The sequence below is a fragment of the Lissotriton vulgaris genome, chromosome 11, assembly GCF_964263255.1.
Source record: "Lissotriton vulgaris chromosome 11, aLisVul1.2, whole genome shotgun sequence".
NCBI lineage: Eukaryota > Metazoa > Chordata > Amphibia > Caudata > Salamandridae > Lissotriton > Lissotriton vulgaris.
The window spans coordinates 54,480,482-54,494,969 of record NC_141699.1 but is presented as its reverse complement, the minus strand read 5'-3'; positions in this window follow the sequence as shown (position 1 = coordinate 54,494,969).

Genomic DNA, 14,488 nt, shown 5'->3' with positions numbered 1-14,488 from the left:
TTTCGTGAGGGTATCGGTTAGACCCATGTGATGTGCGGAATGGCGGGCTCTATAGCAAATTCCCTCCCATTCCTTGTTACCCAACTCACGGCTCAGTTCCCTCTCCCATCTTGCTCTCCCCGGGTTGTGGATGTGAGTGTATTGCCCAAGGAGCATATGGTAGAGATCAGAGATGAGTTTACGGTCCGACTTCCTCGAGAGCAGCCAATATTCATACGCACTAAGTTTGCGATCTGCCCCTTCCCTTGTAGTCGCGTGAAGGGCCCAGTGTCGCACCTGGAGGTAACGTAGGTGCTCTTCTTCTGGCATATCATATATGCGACGGAAGGCATCAAAGGAAATGACCCCGTCTGCTGCATACACATGCGCAAGCACTCTGCATCCCGCCGGAGCCCATCTCGCGAATGCTGCCGTGTCCATACCAGGGCCGAAGTCCAGGTTATTGAGCAAGGGTGTGAGGAAATATGAATTTGTATGGTCAATTATGTCCCCTATCGTAGACCCCAACGGCTCCATGTACGTGCTTCAAGTACATGTATGTTCCCTCTACTTCTAGCTATGAAGACGCAAATACATTTGCCTCCAACGTTAACATGTCCTCTTTCAGATCCACCATGAATGGGTCGAATATTCCGCTCCTAAGTGTGCCTCGCCAACGTCTTTACATGGTGCACTTTTCACGTTTTCCCCTGGCTCAGGCGAGTTAGGCCCTGATTTCTGTCATCGAGTCTTTTTCTGCCTTATGTCTCCGGATGCTGCAGCCTGGACCTGCATCTGTATCCCTGACCTTTGTCTTACTCCCTGCGTGGCTAGCGGTGCCAAGCTCGGCCTGCTTGTCTGCCAAGACTGTATTTTGCCTTCAAGTTATCTGCTCCGCTCCTCGAAAATACATTCCTGTCTAGTAGTTCAGGTAAACATCCTTCCCAGCTGCAGAGCAAAGGGCCCGGCCTTTCTGTCTCTATGCAAGTAATTCATTGCTCTCGTTACCATGGTAGGCCCATGGCCCCACACTACATGTAGACACGTAGACGCATATACACGCACTAGCAGTCAGTATAGAATAGCCTCTGCCCGAGAGACCTTTCCCTCTAGATAATACAGTTCCTCAAACACCAGATATTAGATATGATTTGGGGTTGTTCTGACATCCCAGACTTCTGTCTCCTCATGTAAGGCTAAAAGTCAAGTCTCCTTCACCCTCCAGTTCCACGTCAATTGTACGTCATGCTGCTGCGCGCGCATCCCTGCCATGCATTTCTGCTGACACTGTAGGATTCTCTTATGGACCCACCCACTTGTAACACCTTTATGTGACGTTTCGAGTACACGCCTTTGTGCACACCTTCTGTTCCGCCTTTTTCATTACGTATATGTTCTCTTATCTCTCCTCTCAGCTGTTACGCCTTCTGCATCCATCGCCACTGTAATGCATTGACTATATAAATGATATTCTGTCAATAAACTATTGTCTATCCCTTCCTGAACCTTCGTGGTGATGGAATAAGATTGCCTGGTTCGAACCAATTCCTTTTTAAGGAATAAAACCCCTTTTAAAACCTCAGATGCCACGGACTCTGCCTCTTATTTTTTTCTGAGTTATTCTTATTGAACTTTACCGCATAAATTAAGTATAGGTAATTTATATTTACCACATAATTGGCGCCCGAATAGGGACCCCTCCCCCACCTTACGCGCCGGCGGTGCGTTGCAGGCCCGGTCCCCTGCCACAGCTGGACGGACAACTACGCGTACCCGCAGGATTTCCTGTATCTCCCTCAGGCCAACGGAGGTGACTGAGGCTGCGATCGACACCCAGACGAGGCGGTGAGGAGTGCGGAGGATCCCGAACAGAGCCTAGCTGAGAGAGCAAGGTCCGAGGTATTCAGAGGCCCACCAGGTTCCGAAGTCCCGAAGTACCTACGTCACGAGTCGAGTTCAGTCCGGTCCAGTCCAGTGTCGAGTTTCCGAGGCCTTCCGTTCCGTGCTTCCCGGTGAGTACCGTTGCTGGGGACGCATCTAGACGAGCGCATTAATTTGTGCCGGTCAAGACGGGTTTGGGTACACAGATCCGGTCTGCACTGTTTTAGCGGTGTATCTGTACTGTTTAGCAGTATATCCAGTATGCAGTTAGCTAGTTTTATTCTAATTATTATTGTTCGTTCTTAAAAATGTTTCAGTATGTCTTAAGTGTCGTGGTATGAGTGATTGTTCGATTTTCATTACTGTGTTATTTGTATTAACTGTGTCCAAGTCCGAGTAAGTATCAAGTAGCAAGGTTCAAGATGCCTTTATTTTCCAAACTAAGACAAATAAAAACTAGAAAAGGGATACTGAAGGAAGCTGTTCCCATCCCACCCAGGGACACTCCCGGATATTTTATGTACCACAAGCACGGCCTAGATGCCGTATTATACCTTGACTTGTGGGTGGACTATACCAAAGATTTAGAAGAGAATCAGAAATGGCCCGCTACGGGAACGTGGGATGCCGACTGCCTCATGAGAGTAGAAGAAGCATTATGGAAAAAGAAAGCCAGAGAGTCACAGAAGGATGCCATTGAATTATGGCGTAAAGAATCGCATAGACGCACAGAGAAAGCACTCAGACAAGCAGAGAAAAGTAGAGAGGATTCAGACAAGGCCCGAGAAAACGTATTAGTTGAGGAAGGTATACGAGTTAGAACAGAACAAGTAGACAGACAACGAAACACTCTTATGAATGGTATGTATCCTCTTCTGACCGAGGGTTTACCTAAGGCCACCCAGGAAGTACCAAAAGATCTGCCACCTCCATTACTCCCGACTAAATTACACCACAAGACCGCAAAGGACATATTCCTTTCTTCCTATTTAGACGATGTAGCCCCCGAGTATATTAATGTTCCCGCGCCACGCACACCACCTGCTGACGGCACCCCACCCCGAGATAATCGGCACCCACTTCCGCAACAACAAACTCTTCCTCCTGGTCCACATCCTGCGCCCGTTCCTCCAGCCCCAATCCTTCCGGCACCTATTCTTCCTGGCATGAATCCACTAAATCCCTTTTTACCTGGCACCTCAGGAGGTGCGGCAGGAGGTTTCCAGACACCGCCACAAACACATCGATTGACCTATAGGGATTTAGCACAAGAACGTACACCTCAAACAGCGAGTTACGACATACTTAAAGAGCCTCTTACAGACTGCAGATATGATCCAGTACCCGGTAAAGACGACAGAATGATGCTATCATCAGTACGTCTACGACGAGTTGCAAACTATTTAATGTTACTACCAGGAATGATTGAGCATCTAGACAGAATATATCTTTTTGTCCAAATGGGGCAAGGCCCTGAAAGTATTGGCGAGGCCATGGCACATCAGAAAGTTGACACTCAAAGAATGATATTACGTTTCTTCATAAACTGTTTGATAAGAGACCAAGATAGGCCTGGCGTAGACCAGGAAGAAATGAAAGCACTTAACAAATGGGGTCAGAATATAGCAGATGGAAAACATGATAAACAGAATTGTATAAATAGCATGTACAAAAAGATCCGAAAAGCAGTAGTACAAATACACGAAAGAAGACAGCCTGAAATAGGAATAGATTCAGACAAAAATGAATCCTCGGAGGAGGAACAACCAGAAACAGCAACAGGAACGTTACAGTTACCAGCTAGAGAAATGATAGCATATGTAGGTAAGGGAAGATACTTTTTTTTTTTTTTTTTTTAAACCTTTATTTGGAGACAAGCAGGGTCAAGGGAAGTGCATACACAATACATACAGACATTCATGGCCATTACAATGGTACGTCAGAACCAAAAAATATGATATAAAAGTCAATACAGGGCAGCATACCAGTCAATACAAGGAGCAACATCGGAATGCACAGTGCAAATTAGAGAGCAATGATCCAGCATGTACAGGCAAGCTAATGAAACAATACAATACGGATACAGTTGATTAGCGCACTATAGAGAAAAGCAAAGGGAACGCAGATGCAAGGGACACATATAATAAGGGTACCCGACAGGGATACGACCTCAGTTACCATCCATACACTTGTCAGAAGGGGAACTACAGCCCCCAATAGCTCGCACGGAAAGGAGACAGCTTAGCCTCACCCCAAACACTGGAAGAACAGCAGGTGCAGTGTAAAATCCCAGCCCATCAAGATGCCATCAACCAATCCCTTCACGGTCCCCTAAATCAGAATCAGAGTCCTGCACAGCTCTGGACAGGAGGTACACCTGGAGCGGGCTCCAAAAGTCCTTCGGTCTGCATCGGACAGGCATAAGGTCAGAATAGATGTTGTATTGATCCTGACAGTATATGAGGTCAGTCACCCAATCCTGAAAGCGCGGCACCCTGCCACGACCCCAGCAACAAGCAACCCTGCGCCTAGCCAGCAACAGGGCCACGTCAACAAATCTACGGTGAGAGGCAGGCACGTCCTTAGAGTAGCCCAGCAACATCACTAAGGGGTCAAATACTACCCCATCCTCTGCCATAATCTGCAGGGCCTCATGAACCTGAGTCCAATATTCTAATACACCCGCACAACTCCAAGCCAAGTGCAGGAAGTCAGCGCCTTCCGCACGACATCTAGCACACCTGTCATCTTCCGCTAAATGAAACCGTAGTTTCCTCGCCGGGGTATAATAGTACCGCTGAACAAACTTGTAGTGGATAATCTTAAGGCGACAACTAGAAGAGACATTGGCCGTGAGCCCACAACAGTACTTCCACTGCTCGTCGGTGATAGGAGCACCCAACTCGGCCACCCACTGCTCGCGCACCCGATTGGCCGGGACCGAACGCTGTCTGCGAATAGCCCCGTATAATTTCGACACCAGGTGTCGTCCATCTGAGACCAACAACACGTGGAGGGGGAGGGTAACCCCAGGCTCCGAAGGGAAATCTGAAAGTAGAGCACGCATGCCCTGCCGTAAGCGGATGAAATAGAACAGCTCTAGAGGGGAGCAAGCAGCCGCTCCAAAGAAATGAGCCTGCGTACGGAAGGCACCCGCATGAAACAGGTCGCCCCACGTGAGGATGCCCAGACGCTTACACATTCGCTGAAACCCCGTTTCCAACAACAGCGACAGATCAGGATGATAAGACAGAGGCAGAGCCGGCGAATAAAGAAAGGAGACGCCCAGCAATTGAGCCACCCGCTTCCAAGCATCCACCGTGCACGTCACAGTCGTGCGAGGTGTCTCCACGTCGGACACCTTGCCCAGAACCATACCCTCCAGTGGGAGCGGGTGGGCAACCCAATGTTCAGCAGCAATTTGGGGCATGAACGGCGTGGGGCGCATCCAGTGATAAGCGTAATGCGCCTGAGCGCTGAGATAATAAAGCTCGAAGTCAGGGACATCGAATCCGCCATCAGCATAGGGCAACGTAAGGGTAGCCCACGCCACCCGTGGCTGCTTGCCCCCCCAGACCAAACGCAATAGCTCGGAACGGAGCCTGCGGAAGAAATAAGCACCCGGATGATACGGAAGGTTTTGAAAGAGGTAAAGAAAGCGGGGTAAAACTACCATCTTGATAAGGGACGCCCTACCGGCCATGGAAAGAGGCAAGGACATCCACCTGGTGACATCATCTGCAAGCTTGGTAATAGCCACCCCATAATTAAGCCGAACCGATTCTTCTCTGTCCAAGGACACGACAATGCCAAGATAACGCAACTCCGAGTCACACCATTCCAGAGGGTAGTCAAGGGGAAACCTAGCTACAGCAGCAGTGAGGGGGAAGAATTGAGACTTCCGCCAGTTAATATGGACACCGGAGACCCCCCCAAAAGCGACCAGCTCTCGTAAGAGCGAATTAAGGTTGTTCTCAGGGTCTTTGACATAGAGCGTAACGTCATCGGCGTATAAAGAAATACCGACCTGTCGCTGCAGACAGTTAAAGGCGCTCTGCTGGTGAAACTGACGAATCCTACAGGCCAGTGGCTCAATGCCTATAGCAAACAAGAGGGGCGAGAGGGGGCATCCCTGTCGGGTCCCTCTCGTAAGAGGGAACGAGGGGGACAGCACCCCATTCACCACCACCTTCGCCATCGGATCAGTGTATAAGAGCTTAACCCATGAGATGAAGATCCTGGGGAAGCCCATTCGACAAAGAACATCAATTAGATAGCCCCACTCAACAGAGTCAAACGCCTTAGTGGCATCGAGAAAGATGGCGGCGACCGGGACAGTAGGATCAATGGTTGACACAAGCGAGAACAAGGTGCGAAGATTGTGGGAGGTAGCACGGCCAGGCACAAATCCCGACTGGTCAGGCAGCACAATAACGGGCATGAGTTCGGCAAGTCGTACTGCCAATACCTTCGCGAGAATTTTGACATCGCAGTTGAGCAATGAGAGGGGCCTATAAGAGCCCACATCCAACGGATCTTTACCCGGCTTAAGCAGCGACGTAATGGCGACCTCGCGCATGGAGCCCGGCAAACGCCCCTCCTCCAGGGACTCCTCAAAAACCTCACGCAGCACGGGGGCCATGATGTCCACATAACACTTATAAAATTCAGCAGGAAGGCCATCCAGACCGGCGGCCTTCCCATTAGACAGAGACATGATGGCATTCCTGACCTCCTCCACCTCCAGGGGCCTGCCTAAGAACTCCCGATGACCATCCGATAACCAACAGAGTGCCAGCTCATCGAGAAATCCGCCGTATCGAGTCTCACCCGTCTGCTGAGTCATGTAAAGGTGCGTATAATGGTCAATAAAGGTACGCTGGATCTCCGAGGTGTCTCGGCAGCGAGTGCCATCCGGCGACACCAATTCCAGCACGTCAGACCCATGCCTTGGATGTCTAGTAAGGGCAGCGAGGACCTTACCGGGCTGCTCCCCTTCACAGTATCGCCTCGCCGTCCAGTATTTCCCCCTATGCTTAGCCTCTCTAGCAGCTTCCTCCTCATAGTCGGAGAGCTTAGTACGGAACTGCACCAGAAGGTCGGGATCAGAGTCAACCTGCATCCTGCGTTCTAAGTCTCGCAAATCTGCCTCCAAGCCCTCGAGGGTCCGAACAATCAGCCGAAGTACTCCACAACTTTTAGAAATAGTGACACCCCGGATAGTGACCTTGAACGCCTCCCAAATGACCTCGACGCTGTCCACAGAGCCTTTGTTCCTAGGGAAGAACGCCTCTACCTCCACGCCAAGCTCCTCCCTGAACACCGGGTCAAGCAAAGCAGTCGGAAACAGACGCCAAGGTGGGCGCGGCCTATACAGCCCGGGGACGGATAGTACAACCTTCACCGGACAGTGATCAGAATACTTCCGAGCCAGATGTGTAGCCTCCCGTAGGCCAGCTCCCAGCCCCCTAGAGAGAAACACATAATCCAGTCTTGCCCATGAACGAGCATGTGTGGTGTAATGAGTGCCCTCCTTGGTGGCAGGGTGGGCGTACCTCCAGCCATCGACCAGCCCGGCCTCTTCCACAATCCCCCGTAACACTTCTCTGGCATGTACATTATACTGAGGGCTCCCCTCCGATCTATCCGACTGGGCATGAAATGCAAGATTGAAATCACCTCCCCACACAATGTAAGTGGCATCAACAGCAAGAACATGACCCCACAAAGTGACAAAGAAACTTGGCGTGTCAACATTAGGAGCATAGCAATTAACAAACAAGACAGTGTTCTGCCCAAGCCGCCCCCACAGTAGCACATATCGCCCCTCAGGGTCCCCAACAAATCCCAGTTCCTGAAATGCGAGCGATCTTTTAACAAGGATAACAACCCCCCGAGCATAAGAAGAATAGGAAGCAAACCTCCTGGCCGCAGCCCACCTCCCGCCAAAGTTGGGGGAAGGAGCGGGACGCAGATGCGTCTCCTGGAGGAGAGCAACATGAATAGCATGCCTGTCCAAGTACTGGATCACACTACGACATTTCCTGGCATCATTAAGTCCCCGTACATTCCAGGACAGAATCGATATCTGATCTATAACAGCAGTCGACATTACCCAATTTCAGGGCCCAACGGGACCCAATAAGCAAACAAAGGGCATCCAACCACCAGCAACAGCCAAACACAGGTCCACACCCTAGGGCGCAGACACCCCCCCACAGACACTCCGCACAGTCCCCAGCCATCTCCGAACCAATCAACCAAAACCACAACGACCCCCCCCCAGCCAATCCGCCCATGCAACAAGCACTCAGAACATACTGCACGCCGCATGCCACCAATCCATCTCACGCGACCCACAACTCGCACACGTGTTTCTCTTACATAGCGCACCCCATCACGTGGCAGCCTAAAATGGCGGCCAACGCATCCGGGCCCAAGTTGGACGGCAAAACGGACCACATGATCAGGGCCGCCAGATGAAGAAATGAACCAGCCTAGATAGCAGGCATAGCGCCACACCCATACATCCAGACAGCAGCAGCACCTATTGTACCGACCCAGAGGTTCTGGGCAATCACACATGGACAACTTCACTCCCGCCCCATCCACCCACCTGAGATCACCCCAACAGTCAGGCCACACGCGTCCCCACCCCCCCCCCCATTCCCCAACAAACATCCAGTCAAACAACAAAGGACTAGAATCCAAACCAAAGGTACACATGGGGCACACCCTCCGGGGAACCTTCCAGAGGTGCACGACACCACTCCCTCACGCCACGCCAGTGTCCGCGCCAACAAGCGTCAGACGGCCCCAGGCGCCGCGCGGGGGGGTGGGTGCCCGGAGCGCAACATCAGATAGCACCATCCCGCGGTGCCACCCCGACCCCAGGAAACAGCAAGCACTCACGCAGCTCATGAAAGACATGACCCCCGCTCCAACAAAAGTAAAAGCGGGCAATAGGAAGGCCGCAAATGTGGAGAAGGAGGGCAACAAAACTAAATATGAAAGACACGCGACCAGAACACTCCAAAAACAGGAAAAAGAGAGCCAAAGTCCAAAGTCACCACAATCAGGCGACCTCCTCCTCAGCCGCTGAATGTTCGTCCTCAGGGCCTCGATCGCCTCCCCGGTCCGCAGCTGCCCGCTCGCGCTGGAGGCGCTTCGCAAAATCCTCAGCATGCTGTGGGTTGGTGAAGAAATGTTGTTTAGCCTGGTGCGTCACTCTAAGTTTAGCAGGGTATAGCAGGGCGTAGTCTACTTGCAGGTCCCGAAGCTTCTTCTTCACCCCCAGGAACTTACGACGCTGATCCTGCACCATCGGCGTGAAGTCAGGGTACATGGTGAAAGACACTCCTTCGAAAGAGAGGGCCCTGTTAGTGCGGGCGGCCTGGAGGGCGGCGTCCCGGTCTCGATAGTTCAAAAGGCGCGCAATAATGGGGCGCGGTGCAGCCCCAGAGGCCGGCCGAGGTCCCAGTGTCCGATGTGCTCTCTCAACGATGAACTGGGATGAGAACACTTCCGCACCAATGGCGCCCACAAGTAGCCTCTCCACATAAGTCTCCATTTTGCCCACATTCGTGGATTCCGGCACACCTACAATGCGCACGTTGTTGCGCCTACTCCTCGCTTCCAACTCCTCGTTCTTAGCGGCAATGACACGCAAGATATTGTCCATTCTCGCCAGTTGGGTGGTATGGGTGGTCGCCGTGTCATCATGGTCCGAAATGCGCTGTTCCGCCGCCGTCAAGCGCTCCTCGTGCACATCCAACTTCTGGACAACCGCATCCATGCGCGATGATATCTTGTCCACTTTGTCCACTATTGTGGCAAACCCCTGCCTCATCTCCTGCATCATTTGGGCAAAGTCCGGCGGCGGCGGCTGCGGGACACTATCAGCGACATTCGGGGGGGGGGGGACCGCGAAGTTCCAGCGTCCTGGAGCAATCGCGTCGCCCGCCTAGCCCCTCCAGAATCAAAGGACAGTTTGGATTGTTTAGTGTCCGGCTTCCCCATAATGGTGCGCTAGAGTTGTAATGGGGGACAAAGAGCAAATAGGGTCGAAAGCGGACCAAGGGTAAGGCCACAAGCAAAAGGCTCGAATCGTGGGGGCACGAGCAGGCCAGCGCGCCCCGCCACACCCAACGACGAGAGAATGGCCGTCCCCGCTCCAAGGCCAAAGGAGCGAGCCCCCAGAAACCAAGAAGAAGATCCGTGGCGCCTCGGTGTGCAATGGTATACGGGCAGGCAGATGCAGGAGCCAAGAGATAAGTCCGACAGCAAACGGCTCGCCCAGCGAGCGAGCGGGCCCCGATGAAGAGGGGCGGAGCAAGGCCTACAACACACGTGCAGAGCCCCGGACTGGCATGAGCAACGACGCCGGGCCAAGGGGCATCAGACTTCCAGAGCGCAAGTCGGGGAAACTTGGGGTCCCCGTAACTTCGGCCAGCAACCTCCAAACGGCCCAGGAATTGGACCGTGGGTGGTCAGTCGGTATCCCAGTAGATCCGTGGGGTCAGATCAGGGCGCAGCGATGGTCATCAGGATCTCTAGGCGGATAATAGCTCCGGGCAGCGGGAGCCTCACGACAGTCCGGCCATTCCGCAGTGCGCCCTCTAGCGCCCCAAGGGAAGATACTTTAATAATAGTATGCGTCCAGTACGTCCAGAAAGTAAGAAAGTTTTTCAAGCAGCCATGTCAAATCCAAAGACCCCTGAACACCTATTTCAGGATATCGATAAAATACTTCAAGAACGAATGGGGTACCATGTACTCGATTCCATGGATGAACAAGAATTAGCCAGGTCAGCAGTACAATGGGCTGACAGTCCTGATAAATATAGTGATGACACGTTAGCACAAATGTTTTTGAATCTTTCCCCAGATGAACAGCGTCTAGCTGGTATGTACATGATACAACACCTCCTTATATTGTACAAAAGTCAACACTCTGATCTGGTCCCCTACCTGATGTATTAATAGAACTACTCATGAATAAATGGAGAGGACTAGGTACCGATTTAATGAAGGTAATTCTGGAACATCGGCACAGATATAGTGCCTTCCTGTGTCCACAGTTTGATCCAGCTCCACCCATAGAAAGAAAAACGTATTACATAGACAGACAGAATCCCTTACGAGAAGTGCACCCAGTCCGGAATGATGATAATACTTTTAGACGCATGTTTGTGTACACGCCCATAACTAAAATAGAACTATTGGAAATGAAGAAATTAGTGCCCAGCCATGACAAAGATCCAGCAGGTTTCTACCGTGAAATAAAAGACATGTTACTCATGAGTGATTACACCTATCCCGACATTATGAAAATATTGAAAGTATTATTGCCTGCCGGTATTTACGAGAAACTCAAAGAAAAAGAATGGGAGGTGGGAGAGCAAAAGATTGATTGGGCTGCGTTAGAAAACGAAGAAAACACTCGAACTCCAGGCCTAGGGCTTGGGGACAAAACTAAAGCATTACCAGGATTGTTTGTACAAGTATTGCCACGTTTGTTAGCAACGAAAAAGGAAGACTGGGAGGCAATCTCAGCCTGCAAACAGAAACCCGATGAAGACACTAGTGATTTTTATTCCCGATTTGAGAAATGTTTATTATTGACAGTGGCCTGAAAGCAAGTAGCGAGTCATATCCACATCTTTTTGTATCCAAATTAGTCGAGAATTCCCTGCCCCAGGTTAAGAATAGAGTACTGAAAGTCGAGAGCACCTGGCAAGCTAATACCCCTTCACAAATGTTACAAATGTTACAGTACCACCAGAATAGAATTAGAGAAGAACATGAACACGAACAAAGACGTATGAAAGACACAAAAATGAAAATGCTAGTTGCTCAGTCAGTTCCAGCTGACGGTAATAAAAAGGGTGTGACACAGTCAAATAATTCAGCAGGTCCTGTTAAAGGGACATGCAACTACTGTAAACAGCCAGGTCACTATATAAACGATTGTGCAGTTTTGAAACACAATATCTCTACGGGTAAAACTAAAGAGAGACCGCGTCCACCTAGACAAGATCAAGCCCAACAACAAGTACCTCAGAACGTACAACCTATGCATGCTTCACAACAGACAGTACAGACCGTAGTAGTACCACGGTCACAGCCCATTACCGCAACACAAAACACGACACAACAGATGTACCAGTATGCACAAAATGATTATCCCGATTATCAGCGATACACATGAAACAGCCTAGAGAGGAAGGTTGGCTTGCCCCTTATCGAGGTTCCTGTAGATCAAGAGGGTCCTTATGTACATAGTCAAGTATTAGGGAAAGACAGAAAGTTTTTAATTGATACAGGGGCAAGCAGGACAACTATAAGTCACGACGAGGTTCCAGGGGCACCCCTCTCAGGCTCACAGAATGTCTCCCTTGGATTTTCAGGGAAACCTATTGTTAATGAAGTATCGCAACCACTTCCCCTTGCAGTTGGTCCATTGACACGTACTACCGATTTACTACTTACAAAATCATGTCCCGAAAACTTGTTAGGTATAAAGACACTGAAAGCCCTAGGAGCTGTGATTTGCTGTTCTCCGGAAGGAGTAAGATTGTTCTTACGTGACTTTAAGGGTCACTATGTGTTGAGAGATATTGATCCCAGATTACAGAATGTTCCTGCACATTTATGGGCACAAGGCCCCACTGATGTAGGATGTATGCACATCACACCATATCGAGTCACACTCAAGCCAGGAGTAGTGTTACCACGAATTCGACAATACAAGTTACCCCCAGATGCTGTAGTGGCTTTACTGAAAATCATTGACGAACTCATTGCACAAGGAGTGGTTGTGGAAACCGACTCCAATCTCTGTAATCCCCCCATCATTCCGATTCTTAAACGTACTGATCCAAATGCACCCCCAGTTTATCGATTAGTTATCGATTTACGCGAATTGAATAAATGCATTGTACCACAGTATCCCGTGGTCCCAGATATCTCTTCACTATTAACTGCCATTGATTCAGAAGCAGCGTTCTTTACTGTAATTGACCTCAAGAACGCCTTCTTTAGTGTCCCGATCGATCCGGAAAGCCAATATCTTTTCGGATTCTGTTTAAATGGACGAAGCTTCAAATTTGCACGCGCACCTCAAGGATTCACAGAAAGCCCCAGCATTTATAGCCAAGCACTGAAAAGACAACTTGACAGTATTCACATGCCTGAAAACACTGCCCTGCTTCAGTATGTTGATGATCTACTGATCACTGCCCGAAGCGAACCTGAATGTGAACGAGCATCACTGACGGTTTTACATTTTCTGGCTGACAAGGGGCACAAGGTGTCCCCTTCGAAGCTGCAATTCTGTGTTCAGCAAGTTGTGTACCTTGGGCACTTGCTGTCCAAAGGGGGGAGACAGCTCACACCTGATCGCATCCAGTTAATTGTAAACATGTCACCACCCAAGACACAAAAGGAGGTGCGGGCCTTTATAGGCCTCACTTCTTACTGTAGACAATGGATTCCCCAGTACGCATTTCTAGCAAAGCCACTCATACAGTTGACAACTCAGGAGGCAGCGTCTTCGACTGTCCTCCCTTGGACTCAGGAACATACACAAGCTTTTGAAGACTTAAAGAAAGCTCTATGCCAAGCACCTGTTTTAGCGACACCATGTTACAGCAAGCCTTTCACACTTTTTGTTACAGAACGTGAAGGTACTGCATTGTCAGTACTCACTCAGGAACAAGCAGGTTCACACAAACCGTGTGCTTACTTTTCTAGCACATTATATCCAGTGGCCCAGGCGTTGCCTGCGTGCTTGAAATCAGTAGCAGCGACAGCTCTAGCAATCAGACAAAGTGATTCCATAGTGTTAGGACACCAATTGACAGTGCAAGTTCCACATTCCGTGGAAGTTCTTTTAAACCGAACACAGACTCAGCACTTGACTATAGCACGACTGACAGGTTATGAATTGACATTGTTTCAACCACACATAGATATCAGACGCTGTAATACATTGAATCCCGCTACACTTCTGCCATTAAGTGAAACAGACCCATTGGCACATGATTGTATTGAAATCATTACTATTACGACGAAACCCAGACAAGACTTGACAGACACTCCATTACCAGATCCAGACCTGACACTTTATGTGGATGGTTCATGCATGAGAACAAGTACAGGAGAGTTAGTGGCCGCCTACGCAGTCACGACAGAAACTGACGTTATAGAAACAAATTGTATTGACACCCTGTCAGCTCAAGCAGCAGAGCTCATCGCTCTGACGCAAGCCTGTATTCAAGCCAGAAATAAGAGAGTTAACATATATACGGATTCACGTTATGCATTCGGAGTCGTACACGACTTCGGTGTCCTCTGGCGAGAGAGAGGTTATTTGACTTCTCACGGTGCCAAAATCCAACACGGTCCCCTCATTCAAGCACTGTTAGATGCACTACATCTGCCTACAGCCATATCCATTATGAAGTGCAAAGCGCATACGAGAGTCACCGATATCATTTCCCAGGGTAACGACCTGGCAGACCGAACAGCCAAGCAGACAGCTCAGAACCAAACTTACGCAACAGACTTGACAAAGACAATAGTTCCGACACACTGCCTGACAGTTAGGGATCCCGCCCTTGATGTA